Here is a 16,579-nt window from a genome sequence, read left to right as displayed (position 1 = left end):
AAAACTTTTGCACTTTGTTTCTGATCCAGAATATTCCGCCATCTTGCTGTTCGTGTGTGTCGCGAGAGGCGTATCGCAAGTGGCGAGAAAGGATATGAAAAACTGTAGCGCGAGTTACGACGACTTCTGTTCAGTATTATATCTCTGTGTGTGATGGGGAAGTGGTTCTTTTGGGTGGGTGTGCTTTCTATTCTACGTCCTTGGTCAGTTCTCTCAGAGCGGTAAAAAGAGTGTTGTTGCAGAGAGCTGTGTTTTCATTTATTACATTTTTCCCTCAGACCTTTGTATGTGGTAATTTTCTTCTATTGTTAGTTGTCGGTATAGACTGTTGCTGTTTCTCAGAATGCGTAGATCGTATTAGATATTAGTGGGGTTGTAGTTTTTGTTCATTAGATGTTCTGCAAAAGTTGAATGTGTGCTGTCACTTCTTAGAGCTCTCATGTGCTCTGTGTACCTCGTTCGGAAATTTCTGCTTGTTTGTCCTATGTAGTGGGCCTGACAAGAGTTGCAGTGAGATGATATGCTCCAGCGTTGCTGAATTTGTCTTACGTTTTTCTGATTGGTCTTAGTCTTTTCTGAACTGTATTGTTTGTTTTGAATGTTACTGGAATCCCTTGCTTTTTTTAAGATGTTTCCAATTCTATGTGATATTTTGTTATTGTATGTTAGTGTGTACCATCTCTCTCTTGTTTCTGAAGTGGTGTGGTCTGCTGTGTTGTCTGTGTGTGCTGCATGTTTCCGTTTTACCTTGTTGTTGAATTCGTTTATGATGTCTGTTGTGTAGTCGTTATCAAGAGCAATTTGTTTGATTATGTTTAGTTCCTGTATGTAGTTTCCTGGTTTAAGAGGTGTTCTGTTTATCTTGTGGAGCATGTGTGAGAAACTGGCATATTTATGCACTGTTGGGTGGTTGGATGAGCTGTGAATAATAGTGCTTGTGGATGTGGGTTTTCTGTAGGTGGAGAATTCATGTTGGTGGTTGTTTCTTGTGATTGTAAGATCCAAGAAATTTAGTTTCTTATTATTTTCCATTTCCATTGTGAAGTGGATTTGTGGGTGTTCTGTGCTGATGTTACTGTGGAGCACTTCTATCCTGCTATGTGTTTCATCTACAAGACAGATTATGTCATAAACATATAGCTCCCTCTAGATTATTTTGTACCCTCCTTGTTTTGCAATGTTATTGAATATTGTGCTCTCTATATGGTCCAAGAAAATGTTGCCTAAGATTTGACTGATGGGGGACCCCATGGGAAGCCACGTTTGTTGCAAGTAGAAGTTGTTGTTGAAAGTGAAGTAGTTTTGTTCTGTGATTAGCCTAAGGATGGATGAGATTTCATTTGTATGTTCATCCGGGAATTTCTTGCAATTTAGCTGTTGTTCTATAATGTTCATAGTTTCGTCTGTGGGTATGTTTGTATACATAGATGTTATGTCAAAAGATACCAGTTTTGCTGTTGGGGGGATGTTGACATTCCTAATTTTCTCTGTCATGTCTCCTGTGTTTTTGAGGCTTCTGTTGTTTGTATATGTGTATGTCTTCTGTAGGAATGTGTGCATGTGCCTCCCTAGTAAGTAAGATGGGGCTTTTCTGAAGTCAACCACTGGCCTGACTGGGATGAGGGCTTTGGGAACCTTTGGCAGGCTTGTTAAGAGTAGAGCTTTAGGGTTGTTTTGTGTCATTCTTTTTGCCAAGTTCTGTGTCAAGGTGCGTGTTGGTGGACAGGACAGGGTAGAGAGATAACTGTATGGTTTCCCCATTTTCGGAAATGCTATTTGACTATGTTATGATTAATTTGATAATGGTTCTCGGCCCGAAACTAGTCACTGAGTGATTAAAAAAGTAAAATTTGCTACTTTGGACTGGATTTTCGTTCTACATTACAAGTACATCTGGAGTTATTGTCTGGGTGCCATTTCTTATGACAGCAGGGTCACTCTCATGGTTATCCCACGCATCCACACTGCACATTTGTGGGTGATTCGACCAGTTGTGCTCTCATTCATGAACAGCGTGCCAGGGGCTCTTTTCCACCAGGATACCGCTCTCCCAGACACCCCTGTGGTAACCCAACATGCTCTACAGAGTGTCGAAATGTTTCCTTGGCCTGCTCGATCACCAGATCTGTCTCCAGTCGAGCACATATGGGACATCATCGGACGACAACACCAGTGACATCCACACACAGCATTAACCATTCCTGTATTGACCGACCAAATGGAACAGGCATGGAACCCCATTCCACAAACTGACATCTGGCACCTGTACAACAAAATGTATGCACGTTTGCACGCTTACATTCAACATTCTGACGGTTACATCGATTATTAATGTAGCTGCAATTCTCATTTACAATGGCTTATCCCGCGCATACGTTAATCCGTAATCTTGCAACGTTAATCACAAAAATATGTTACCTGGGCGGATGTACTCTCGAAATTTCATTACTGTACATTAATTATTTTTTGGTTTTGCGATTTTTTTCCGTCATTGTATCTTAGGTGGTATAAGGAGCGTTTAAAAAGAAACGAGCCGGAGGCATAATTACAGAAACCAGTACCTGTATGTTAGTAGTATTGGCCCTGGCTGTTGAGGCACTTGTCCCACTGTGACACAAGGCAGAGAATGGCTGTCTCATAAAACTCCCGGGGCTGCGATGTTAACCAGTTGCGCACTTACAGCTGGACGTCGTCGTCCGAGGTGAATCGTTTGCCCCTCAGAGCCTTTTTAAGGGAACCAAAGTGGCGTAATCACAGAGAGAGAAATCCGGACTGTTTGGAGGGTGGCCGAGAACCTCCCATTTGAATTTCTCCAGAGTGCTGCGACTGTGTTGGCCGTATGAGGCTTTGAATTGTCATAGAGCAGAATGACCGCACGAGTGAGATTGCCTGGCCGTTTTTATTTGATCGCTTGGAGAAGGGTGGTCAAGGTTTGCGAGTAACGCTGGGCATTCACTGTTGTCCCGTGCTGCAGGCAGTGAGTCAGAAGGGGCCCATCTTGGTCAAAGAAGAACGTCAGCATAACCTTTCCTGCAATCGTGTGGACGGCGACGTCCAACTGTACGTGCGGAACTGGTTAACATCGCAGCCCCGGGAATTTTACGAGACAGCCATTCTTGGCTCTATATGTGTCGTTCAAGCAAACAGTTGTTTTCTGGACACAGTGCTATTAAGTGCTGTGTTCAACATTACAAGCTATATATTTTCAAGACGTTGAGGTGAGAGTATAATAACGATTGGTGTTGTTTTATTCCCATTTTTCGGTTAGATTATTGGTTATGTTCATTTTATTCGACAGATGTGGAGATTTTTGTCTTAAAGTTGACCATTTGGTTTGGATACAATATATACAGATAGTAATATACAGTACTCGTGCATGGATGTTGATATTTCATTAACTTCATCAAGATACGGTTTTGTACGTTACGCAAAGAAATAGATTTACCTCAAGATATACCTATCGTATTACTATGGAATTTTACTATTTTCAAAAAATTGACAACTGTTAATTTTTTGCATGTACGTTCTAATACTTCAGTTAACGGTTCCGCCTCATACTCGGGCGACGTGTGTTTCAGAGTAACAGTAGAATTACTACTATTAATGAGACATGATTTTCATTTCTCATGTTCGTTATGTAAGTTGTTGGAGAACACCGATCCTAAATAAGCATATACTACATTAAGATTTTAATGTTCTGTATAGATAAAAAATTTACAGCAATCAACTGTAGTGATGTTGCTTCTTTGCCATCACTGCATAACGAAGTTTAATTTAACATGTTAAATTCACAGTATTGTTTCCTCTGACAAAGGTGTTGTGGTTAGATGTTACTTATATTTCAGGTTTTCATTATTATTAGCAGACTTATTTCATACTTATTGCATTTGATAATGGTGACTGAGCTTCACTGAAATGAGTCATGTAAACTTTCTGTAATTTTCTATGACGACGACTTGATTACTATACTGAAGCCACATAATTTTTTTAAAAAATCATTTGAAACTGTTGTGTTAACAATAATGACAGGAAAAATATTCCATACGCATAAGGAAGGCGACAGAAGTTTCCGGGAGGTGCAGAGATCAACGTTCTATGGGACGTATGTGTTACACTTCGCAAAATGGACATCGTCAACATTAAAAAAATATTGAAAACAAACAATTAACTTGTACCATGAACACTGAGTGAAAGATAACTCGCCACATTGATCTCGAAGGTTAGCACCATCAATATTGAAGACTCCTTGGGAGTTGCAAATTATGCAGGACATTCAGCAAGGTATTCACTCTTAAAGAATGCATATTTAACAGGGTGATGGGAAGTGATGGAATGTGATAGCATGTAACTGAATGCAAAACAGTATGCCGTGAAACTTATCATCAAACTGGCTATCCTTGATAGCTTAGCTGCAGATAGTACGATAATATGTTTTATAGGGGCCGAAAAAACAGACATCCAGAGGCTGAATTTGTGCAGTTGTCCAGGTGATACGAACTGCAGTATCATGCACTTTTTAGGAGAGTAGTTTTTTCTAAGGGAGTATGATTTTTATATGAAGACCAATAATCAAGCAAAAACAAGTTATTTTTCCCAGCTACTGGTCAAAAGCAGTGCTCATACCATAACTGTAGTTCTCTAACGCCCATTTTCTCACTCCTGTTTGCTGTGGCTGAATATTCCCCACTGCCCTTGCAAGATGGCGCACATGAGAAAGAATCGTAGGGGGCAGAGCAGCTCCAACTTCTCACAGCACAAGAAATAACTTTCCAGCCAATTTACCATCCAGATTAACAGTCAGCATAATTCTATACGACTGCTTGAAGGCATTGGTCTTGATACGACTCTCTGGGTACCTTTGATTGCCAGGGTTCCTTTCATATGCATTTCCTCTTCAAATCCCGATTGGTCGGAAATGAAAGGAAATTCCTTTCCGAACGATGGGATAAGTTTGTTTATCTCATCTACAAATGGTTCAGATGACTGAGCACTATGGGTCTTAACAAAAAAATGGTTCAAATGACTCTGAGCACTGTGGGACTTAACTTCTGAGGTCATCAATCCCCTAGTACATAGAACTACTTAAACCTAACGAACCTAAGGACATCACACACATCCTTGCTCGAGGCAGGATTCGAACCTGCGACCGTAGCAGACTGATGCGCCTAGAACCGCTCGACCACACCGGCCGGCTATCTCACCTACACATTTTCGGGCTGATTCTGCATTTTTCTGTGCATCGTCAAATAGGCACTTACGTCTTCCAATTCTGTAGCACTGTTTGAAGTTATGCAACCACCCACTGCTTCCCTTGAAATGACTGTAATCTAGGTCGCACTCAATTTGTATGCATAACGTAGTACGTAATTATCATACACATCCTGTAAATTGCATCGAGCAATCATGAAACGCCAAACACCAGTCTATGTAACAAATGCGCCTTGTCCTCCTTTGAATATCCGTAGTTTTTCTTAAACGCTACACGGCCTTATTGCTGAGAACGTGTTTGAGATCTGTTCTATGATCTGGATTATCTTCTGTGGACGTGATTATGTTCAATACCCGCTCCTTGCACAACGATTGTCCTTTATTACATTTCACTGGAGACGGGATTTGTTGCTGACTGTCCGACAACGATTATGATCTGCTTGGCTCGATGCCTGACTCATTATCCCCTACACCTGTCAATCACGCAACATCGTCACTGTACTCCGCATGTACATTGTCCGCTCAGTAGAGTGTATATGGTGCACTGACGCATCTTGCAGAAACACTAATATTTCATTTGACACTTCTTTCTCCCTCCCCCAAGTCCCTTGGGTTTCTTTCTGACGAAATTTCAACTTCGACAGGTGTTGTTGTAGATGGCCCGTTGTTAACCAGTGTTTACTGTATGCCATCACCTTCTTCAGATCGACTCCGTTTCCTAACAGCGGTGTGATAGCGGAATGTTTCTGGCAGCTACCGACCTCTAGGAGACGCCTGTAATACTCGTTTTTGGAATACCACACATTTCTCACCCTTCCCAGCTTTGAAAATACAATTGTAACTCAATCTTCTTGTGTTCGAAGATATCTGTAGGTATTTTTCCTTGCTTGTGACTGCATATTTTAGGAAATTTCAGTTTTTATTGATGGTAAGTAATGCTGTGTCTGTAAAAATCGCGCCGGACGAAGTGGCCGAGCGGTTCTAGGCGCTTCAGTCTGGAACCGCGCGGCCGCTACGGTCGCAGGTTCGAATCCTGTCTCGGGCATGGGTGTGTGTGATGTCCTTAGGTTAGTTAGGTTTAAGTAGTTCTAAGTTCTGGGGGACTGATGACCTCAGAATTTAAGTCCCATAGTGCTCAGAGCCATTTGAACCATTTTTTGTAAAAATCGCTTTATGTGTCCAGTAAGCCATTACCACGAGTCAGCTTTCGTACTAATCATGATAAACATGTATGTTTGTGATGTATATCCACTAGCAAGTAAGGATACAGTCATCTCCTCAGCCATGGAATGTACTTACCGTAGCGACATGTTTGATCAGCGGCCGGCCGTTGGGCCGAGCGTTTCTAGGCGCTTCAGTCCGGAACCGCATGACTGCTACGGTAACAGGTTCGAATCCTGCCTCGGGCATCGATGTGTGTGAAGTCCTTAGATTAGTTAGGTTTAAGTAGTTCTAAGTCTAGGGGACTGATGATCTCAGATGTTAAGTCCCACAGTGCCATAGTGCTCTGTTTTGAACCATACTATGAGGGGTACTCAAATGAAAACAACACCCGGCACAATGAGACCATGGATTGGTTAAATTCATAAATACTCACCACACGCGTCAAGACATTTATCTAACTGGTAGATGAGATGATCAATTCCCCTTTCAGAGAAAGCAGTCGACCGCTGAAGCTGCACCCAATCTTGCACTTCCTCGTCCGGTTCAAATCGATGTGCATGCATGTCGTTCTTTATGCCGCCAACGATGTGAAAATCACACGGTCAAAGGTTCTGGCTCTCTGGAGGATGCTACAGTGTCCTCCAACCAAATCACTGAAGCGTAGCCTTTGTCCGACTGGCAGTGAGTGGGCAGGCGTTATCGTGCGACAGGATGTCTCAAACCAACAGCATTCCGACAGCCCGAGGGTAAAGAAATAAGATCCTGACGATCTTCTTCTTCGACAACAGGGGCCGACCTCGATCGACGAAACAGTTTGCATTATCTTCATGAACTCTTATTTCTTTTGCCTCTTCGATGCCCGAGTCCAAAAACAATACTAGAAATTATGACTTGATAAAGACGTGATCTTTCCAACGATGCAAGTAGTCAACAGTCTACGAAAGAGGTATGACGTAATAATCACTAATGAAAGATAATTCTTGTGAGTGTAACTGAGGGTGTGGAATTGGGCGTCAGGAGTTGTGTTATCCTGGCACATACGAGGAGGAATGTCTCTAATGAGTGCAGTGGTGACGCAGTGTTGGATGCCATCGCAGCGGCTCTCCAAGGATGTAGAGTCAACGATAATGTCGATAGTGTATGAGCAAAACTTTCCAGTTGACGCAGTTGGAAAGTTTTAAAGGCACATTTGCATGCTGAGCTTTTATTAGCAGAAAACTTAATTGTAAGTAATGAAATTAGCACTCCGTCTTCAGACCACGATTGGCCTACCGGAACCATCCGACCGCCGTGTCATCCTCGATTGAGGATGCGGATGGGAGGGGCGTGGGGATAGCACACCGCTCTCCCGGTCGTAAGACGGTATTCTTGACCGAAGCCGCTACTATTCGGTCGAGTAGCTCCTCAATTGGCATCACGAGGCTGAGTGCACCCCGAAAAATGGCAACAGCCCATGGCGGCCTGGATGGTCATCCATCCAAGTGCCGACCACGTCCGACAGCGCTTAACTTCGGTGATCTTACGCGAACCAGTGTATCCACTGCGGCAAGGCCGTTGCCCATAAGTAATGAAATAAAGAACAGATACAGGCCACGGCTGTATAAATATTGTATGCAGCCGCTGGAAACGTTTGAAGAGTTTTGATTGTCAGATTATTGGCTGAATAAGAGGCACCTTTTGTTTCCCAGGTCTTGTTCGGATCGGACGTATTTTGTCACACCGCCATTAATACGAATTGAAGCCAAACGCTCACGTAATTACATAATGCAAGTCTCAATGTAAGTGCCGTAATTTAATTGTATTTTATTTCCGGATATACTGTTATTACTAGCCTATGAATGTTTTACTTTGTATCTTTAGTCCTTGTAAGATTGTTGGGTGACTTGGCATGGAAAAATGTTCCGTACTTTTAAGCAAAAAGTCGTTCGGGTGCTGTATTACTACGAAGTCCGATTTTAGTGAAAACACAGAGAGAAGAAACATGGTTAAAAATACATGAACGGACCTTAAACAAAAAAAAGCTATGCTCAAGCGCCAAGAGTTTATATGATATTATATTCATTACTATATTTCATTGTATTGTCTCGAACCAGGTACGAACGAGCTAAAATTAAATTGGCGACTTCGTGTCTGAACGCATTGTTATATGTACTATATTGTCTTCCTTTTGTTACATGTTTATTGGATGCTACAAACTGGATGCGAGACCCTATTATTGGAATACATTAAAGTAAGACGAATTGTATGTCGACACCTGAAATTACGCTTTAATCACGGATACAAGGTAAGGCACCGCATCTTTACATAAGCAATCATGCCCAAGTTCTTTGTATTATCGTAGCTTGCTTGGTAGATCTGTCTCAATTTTACGTTTCCGTAGTAGTGATTTTAAGCTACTTCGCGGTTTCCAGATTATTTTCGCCGGCCGCGGTGGTCTCGCGGTTCTAGGCGCGCAGTCCGGTACCGTGCGACTACTACGGTCGCAGGTTCGAATCCTGCCTCGGGCATGGATGTGTGTTATGCCCTTAGGTTAGTTAGGTTTAAGTAGTTCTAAGTTCTAGGGGACTAATGACCACAGCAGTTGAGTCCCATAGTGCTCAGAGCCATTTGAATCAGATTATTCTCATTATTCATACAGTGCAACAATACAGTTTAATTAGTTCACAATATGGACGACTTTAGTTCCGTGAGACGTAACATGGCGTGCCGCCATTAGCGTTCAAAATTCCACCATTACTTACGACAATTATACTGTTGTTCAGACATTGTCGTACAGCGAGATTAGTTTTTACATTTATTCTGATTAAACATACGAGTTTAAATTTTTATTGCGCCATACTTTACGTGAGGCATGGCATTGACCAGAAACGAATTAGCAGAGATGGAACACCAGAGACTGCAAACACAGACGCAATCCGACTGTGACATAATGAAAGTGACGTTACGGTTGACTCGAGTACTAACGAGCGACATATTATTTACTATTCTGGTGATGCAAATTTAAAAAAATAGGCCGTCCACCAGTAATAAGCCTAAATCTAGTTCCGAACCCATTCTGTGTGTGACGTCATGTCTAACGACGCGTGGAGGAAAAGATGCGCATCTCCAGTATTTCCAGTATGTTCGATGCTATTTTCAATCAGATGAACAAGCAAAAACACATGCTGACTGACAACAAAAATCAGATGGAATGCATTCAGAATCAAACGACACAACATAAACAGGACATTGACGCACGTATCGACCAACAGATGACGTATACGCGCCACTTTCAGAACAGTTCATGACGAGATGAAAACACGACAGATGTAATTAAATCAGATTTAGCTGCACTTAAAACGTCAAGCGACACTTTGTGTGGCCGTGTTGAGGAGATAAATAATAAACTGACTGGACAAGTGTCCGACCTCAACGCGAAATTTTCAGAGCTTATGTTACAACAGGGAATCACAAACAAAGATGTGACAAATATCCAAGCACAAGTAAATCATGCGCGTCAGTAGTTATTCAGATTAAATCTTATCCAGTAGTGCATAGTGATACAAAAACGCATATCGCCAATGTCGAAACCAATGTTGACACAATTGACAAACAGCTTTCTGATAAAGTAAAACTACGCACTGACAACAATTCTTCATGCATAAATAGGGAATTTCAAAGTTGGATAGAGCAAAGCAAAAAGACAATTTTTATGAGTGCTTTCAAGAAAAATTGCCTGCTGTTGTCCACCACACTGTCGCGGGATTTATAAATAACAACAAACACTTAATCAGGTTTGACAATTATTTACAACTAGTGTGCAATGACGGTAATAGCAACCAAAACACACAGTTTGGCAATGAGTACAAGTACATTTATGAGGCACACACACCGCTCACTACGTACTCACATCAACAACAGGCCGCGCCTCGACATGACGCACTGCACTGCAGTCGTCATAATTATCAACAACATCTTCCTTGCCGTTGGCCAGTTGAACCTTACAGTAATCATTCTGAAACTAAACATTACTATAATACGAAGGAAGAGGAGAGCCTCATGAAACACAAACAATTTCAGCCATTAATACCTGAAAAAAGAACCTTACATTCTGTCGTCTTTCTTAAAGCCTTCAGAAAAGCATTTCCTCTTACGTGGAGTGACCGTAAGAGGATATCTTATGTTGTCGGTTATATCCAAGGCGACGCAGCTGTATGGGAGTACAATGTAGCAGACGGGTGCGTCACATACGAACAATTTGAGAGAGCCTTTGTATCTCAGTTTTGGTCAAAATCTGTACAGGAACGACTTCGTAGGCAGATTGTGGATCCTGAACCGTTCAATCCTAAGCACGGCAATTTGCACCGGAATTTTGAGAAATATTTAAATATGGGACATCTCCTTCATGAGCCGGTTGCAACGCGCGACTTCCTCTGCGCATTGAAGGCGAGACTGTCGTTTAACACTAAAGAAAAACTTCTGCACATACCAAGCAGCGACGAAGAGTATTTTCTCACAGTGTTCGATTCTGTTGATATTCTTCACTAGGACCAGCGTTCCGTACGGCAAAACAATGGCTGCAATGTTTACACCAGCGCCATGCAAAATACGCTGGCTAGACAACCCAATTCCGGCGCGCCGGCTGCTGTCGGACACGCAAGCCAACAGAATCAACCGCTTCACATGGCAAATGTATGTACACAACAGAACCACCATGTTCAAACAGCAATTAAAACACTTCTTATTCTACTGGCGGCAATCCAAATAAGAGAGGCGCAATACCAACTTAAAACTGTTATATGCGCACGCGCCACATCCAGACATAGAAAATCTGTTTTGTGTAAATATTATGTTATGATATGTACGTTATATATGATATGTATGTGTATTTGTAGACTTATGCATGCAATGTGCTTTAGAGTGTGTTTCTCGCCTGCAGCTGTCTACTTTCGCCTCGCAACACAGAGGGAAATTTAAAGGCACATTTGCATTATGAGTTTTTATTAGCAGAAAACTTAATTATAAGTAATGAAATAAAGAAATAATTTGAGCGATAGATACAGTGCACGGCTGTATAAACACTGCATGCAGCCACTGGAAACGTTATTGTCGGAATAACAGCAGCCTTTTGTTTTCTAGGTCTTGTCCGCGGATCCGACATATTTTGGCACACCACCATTAATACTACATTATTTTATTAATACATTCACGAGTTGCAACCAAACAGCACTCGCAATTGCATAATGCAAGTCTCAGTGTAAATGTCGCAATTTAATTGGTTCAAATGGGAGCACTAGAGGACTTAACATCTGAGGTCATCAGTCCCCTAGAACTTAGAACCACTTAAATCTAACTAACCTAAGGACATCACACACATCCATGCCCGAGGCAGGATTCGAACCTGCGACCGTAGCGGTCGCGTGGTTCCAGACTGAAGCGCCTAGAACCGCTCGGCCACACCGGCAGGCTCGCAATTTAATTTTGTTTGATTTCAGAATATACTGTTATTACTAATCTATGAATGTTTTACTTTGTATCTTTAGTGATTGTAAGATTATTGGGTGACTTGGCATTTTTTTATTGTTCCGTGGGACAAAATTAAGGAGAAATCTCCATGGTCATGGAACGAGTCAATACATGAAATTATAGCACGATAGTAGAAACAGATAACATGTAATATAAAAGAACATTCAGGCGACAAGTCGTAAGTTTAAATAAAGAAAATCAACAATGTAACACTGGAATTTGCTTAATTTTTTAGCTCTTCCAGGAGCTCCTCGACAGAATAGAGGGAGTGAGCCATGAGGGAACTCTTCAGTTTAGACTTAAAAGACTTTGGGGTACTGCTAAGATTTTTGAGTTGTCGTGGTAGCTTATTGAAAATGGATGCAGCAGAATACTGCACTCCTTTTTGCACAAGAGTCAAGGAACTGCATTCCACATACAGATTTGATTTCTGCCTAGTATTAACTGAGTGAAAGCTGCTAACTCTTAGGAATAGGCTAATATTTGCTAACAACAAACGACATTAAAGAAAATATACACTGTGAGCGCAATGTCAGAATTCCCAGACTATTGAATAGGGGTCGACAAGAGGTTCTCGAACTTACACGTCATATAGCTCGAACAGCCCGTTTTTGAGATAAAAATACCCTTTTTGAATCAGAAGAATTACCCCAAAAAATAATACCATGCGCCATAAGCGTATGAAAATATGCGAAGTAGACTACTTTTCGTGCTGAACTGTCACTTATTTCAGATCCTGTTCTAATGGTAAATAAAGCAGTATTTAGTTTCTGAACAAGATCCTGGACATGGGCTTTCCACAACAGCTTACTATCCATCAGAACGCCTAGGAACTTTAACTGTTCCAGCTCGCTTATAATATGCCCATTCTGTCTGATCAAAATATCGGTTCTTGTTGAATTGTGAGAAACTGTAAAAACTGAGTCTTACTGTGATTTGGCATCAAATTGTTTTCCACAAGCCACGAACTTATTTCATGACTACATTATTTGATACTGTTTCAATATTACACACAAGATCATTCACTACCAAGCTGGTGTCATCAGCAAACAGAAATATTTTTGAAACACCTCTAATACTAGAAGGCATATCATTTATATAAATAAGAAACAGCAGTGGCCCAGCACCGACCCTTGGGGAACGCCCCATTTAACAGTTCCCATAGCGACTGAACATCACTACCACTCTCAATATTGCGGAGAATTACATTTTGCTTTCTGTTCTTAAAGTAAGAGGCGAACCAATTGTAAGCTACTCCCCTTATCCATAATGGTCCAACTTCTGCAGTAATATTTTGTGGTCAACACAGTCTATCAATCAAAGAAAACACTTAGGGTTCGCAACCTTTTATTTAATCCGTCCAAAACCTCACAGAGAAAAGAGAATATAGCATTTTCAGTTGTTAAAATATTTCTAAAACCAAACTGTACATTTGACAGCAAATTATGTGAATTTAAATGCTCCAGTAACCTTGCATATACAACCTTCTCGATAACTTTAGCAAACACCGATGGCATAGAAATAGGTCTAAAGTTGTCAACATTACCCCTGTCTCCTTTTTTATAAAGTGGATTCACTACAGAGTACATTAATCGGTCAGGAAACCGACCATTCCTAAAGGAAAAGTTACAGATATGGCGAAGTACTGGGCTAACATACACAAAACAATACTTCAGTATTCTGCTAGATACCCCGTCATATCCATGAGAGTTCTTGGTCTTTAGTGATTTAATTATTAAGTCAATCTCCCTCTTGTCAGTATCATGGAGGAGCATTTCAAGTAACAGTCTCGGAACACTTTTCTCTAAGAGCGCTATATGATTCCCTGTTGGGACTAGGTTTCTATTTAGGCAAAAGGTTCCGTACTTCAAGCAAAAAGTCGTCCAGCTCGATCCACCGTCGTCTTCAACAGCTGTCTTATTACGAACTCCGATTTTAGTGAAAAAACAGAGAGAAGAAACATGGTTAAGAATGCATGAACGGGCGTTTAACAAAAAAAAGCCATGCTCAAGCACCGAGAGTTTGTATGATATTTAATATTCCTTACTATAATTCACTGTATTGTCTCGATTCGAGTACGAGCGAGCTAAAATTTAGAAGTTACACTCAAATTAAGGAAACAGTTTTGTATCGGAGAGATTTCCAGTATACAGGATAATAGGACAAAGCAAAGCACCAGTTATGTCCCTGTAGTAATATAGTGTATAGGAATAGTGCACAGCTACACACAGTTTTTCTTGAATACTTGAGTGTATATCATAAGAGGCGGAGCACCATTTGCTCTAGAAACACCAGGTCATAATTCATACACAAAATGGCATATGTACCCAAAGTGACACAATCTTGGTATTTAATTGGACACTTTATTCTGGTTGTAGTAAATTTATTCAGTACCATATAATGATTTATGTAAGCATACTTTAGACTTGTATTCTAACAGTTTGGCTATACTGCACTACTTGTCATTAAATTGCTACACCACGAAGATGACGTGCTACAGACGCAAAATTTAACCGAAAGGAAGAAGATGATGTGATACGCAAATGATGAGCTTTTCAGAGCATCCACACAAGGTTGGCGCCGGAGGCGACACCTACAATGTGCTGAAATGAGGAAAGTTTCCAACCGATTTCTCTTACACAAACAACAGTTGACCGGCGTTGCCTGGTCAAACGTTGTTGTGGTGCCTCGTGTAAGGAGGAGAAATACGTACCATCACGTTTCCGACTTTGATAAAGGCCGGATTGCAGCCTATCGCGATTGCGGTTTATTGTATCGCGACATTGCTACACGCGTTGGTCGAGATCCAATGACTGTTAGCAGAATGTGGTATAGGTGGGTTCATGAGGGTAATACAGAACGCCCAACAGTATCGTGTCACTAGCAGTCGAGATGATAGGCATCTTATCCGCAAGGCTGTAACAGATCGTAGCCTATCGCGATTGTGGCTTATCATATCGCGACATTGCTATTAGCGTTGGTCGAGATCCAATGACTGTTAGCAGAATATGGAGTCGGTGGGTTCAGGACGGTAATACAGAACGCCCAACGGTATCATATCACTAGCAGTCGAGATGATAGGCATCTTATCCGCAAGGCTGTAACGGATCGTGCAGCCACGTCTCGATCCCAGTCAACAGATGGGGACGTTTTCAACACGACAACCGTCTGCACGAACAGTTCGATGACGTTTGCAGCAGCATGGACTATCAGCTCGGAGACCATGGCTGCGGTTACCCTTGATGCTGGATCACAGACAGGAGCGCCTACGATGGAGTACTCAACGACGAACCTGGGTGCACGAAGAGCAAAACGTCATTTTTTCGGATGAATCCAGGTTCTGTTTACAGCATCATGATGGTCGCATCCGTTTTTGGTGACATCCTGGTAAACGCAGATTGGAAGCGTGTATTCGTCATCGCCGTACTGGCGTATCATCCGAGGTGATGATATGGGGTGCCATTGGTTACACGTCTCGGTCACCTCTTGTTCCCATTGACGGCACTTTGAACTGTGAACGCTATATTTCAGATGTGTTATTACCCGTGGCTCTACCCTTCATTCGATACCTGCGAAACCCTACATTTCAGCAGGATAATGCACGACAGCATGTTGCAGTTCCTGTACGGGCCTTTCTGGATACAGAAAATGTTCGACTGCTACCCTGGCCTGCACATTCTCCAGATCTCTCACCAACTGAAAACGTCTGGTCAATGGTGGCCGAGTAACTGGCTCGTCACAATACGCCAGTCACTACTCTTGATGAACTGTGGTATGGTGTTGAAGCTGCATGGGCAGCTGTACCTGTACACGCCATCCAAGCTCTGTTTGACGCAATGCTCATGCGTATCAAGGCCGTTATTTTGGATAAATAAGACAGCATGACGGGTGTACACCGATCGGTACTGGTTCATATTGTGTACGTAGATACGTAAAACGTGGAAGAGGGAAACCATTATGTGCTTATGAGAGTTGATGGCAGCAGACCGTATTATTCGTTTCAGACCTCTTGATAAGTGTGGAAGTGTGATTACGCATGTCAATCACATCGCGAATACGGGCAGCATGGGGTTCACGCCTGAGCCTCAGGACGTGCGCTAGCAGCGCATGTCGGGTGTTTCAAGCGTCAACTTCGTGTTTTAATATCTCGGGATGTAATGGAAATATTGGGATGCAATCAACGCCATTGTGTATGTGCTTTGTCATGCTATGGATTCCTGAAGAAAAAATATAGGAGGTCCAATTAAAAAAACATAAGTTTGTGTTTAAAAAAACCATATGCTTTCGTTTTAGAATGTTTCCAAATATGTACATTCATGGGCCCCAGCCTACATTGATACCGGTGAAAGTCGTTTTTCCAGAGATATTTTGGGTGGACAAGATAGCTGGGACACCCTGTGTATATCATATCCAGCATTACATTACAATGCGTAAAATAAAACTGGCCTAGAAAATAATTCATGCAGCTTAAGATAGGCAATTGACTTACATTCTGTTCTCCCCCCCCCCCCCCCCCTCCCCCGCCACCGTCCTGTACAACGTGGTACATTTCATTTATACGCCATTATTGTACAAGGAGATCCTTTCCTTGGTAAGAGATGTTAATCTACAAATAGAACTATAGAAATGTCAAATAAATATGGCGGAAGAAAAGTTCTACATAAAAGCCTCACTTAACAGAAAGTAAAAAGGTGATTTTCTT

Source organism: Schistocerca gregaria, chromosome 1 (assembly GCF_023897955.1).
Source record: "Schistocerca gregaria isolate iqSchGreg1 chromosome 1, iqSchGreg1.2, whole genome shotgun sequence".
NCBI lineage: Eukaryota > Metazoa > Arthropoda > Insecta > Orthoptera > Acrididae > Schistocerca > Schistocerca gregaria.
This window is presented reverse-complemented; position numbering follows the sequence as displayed.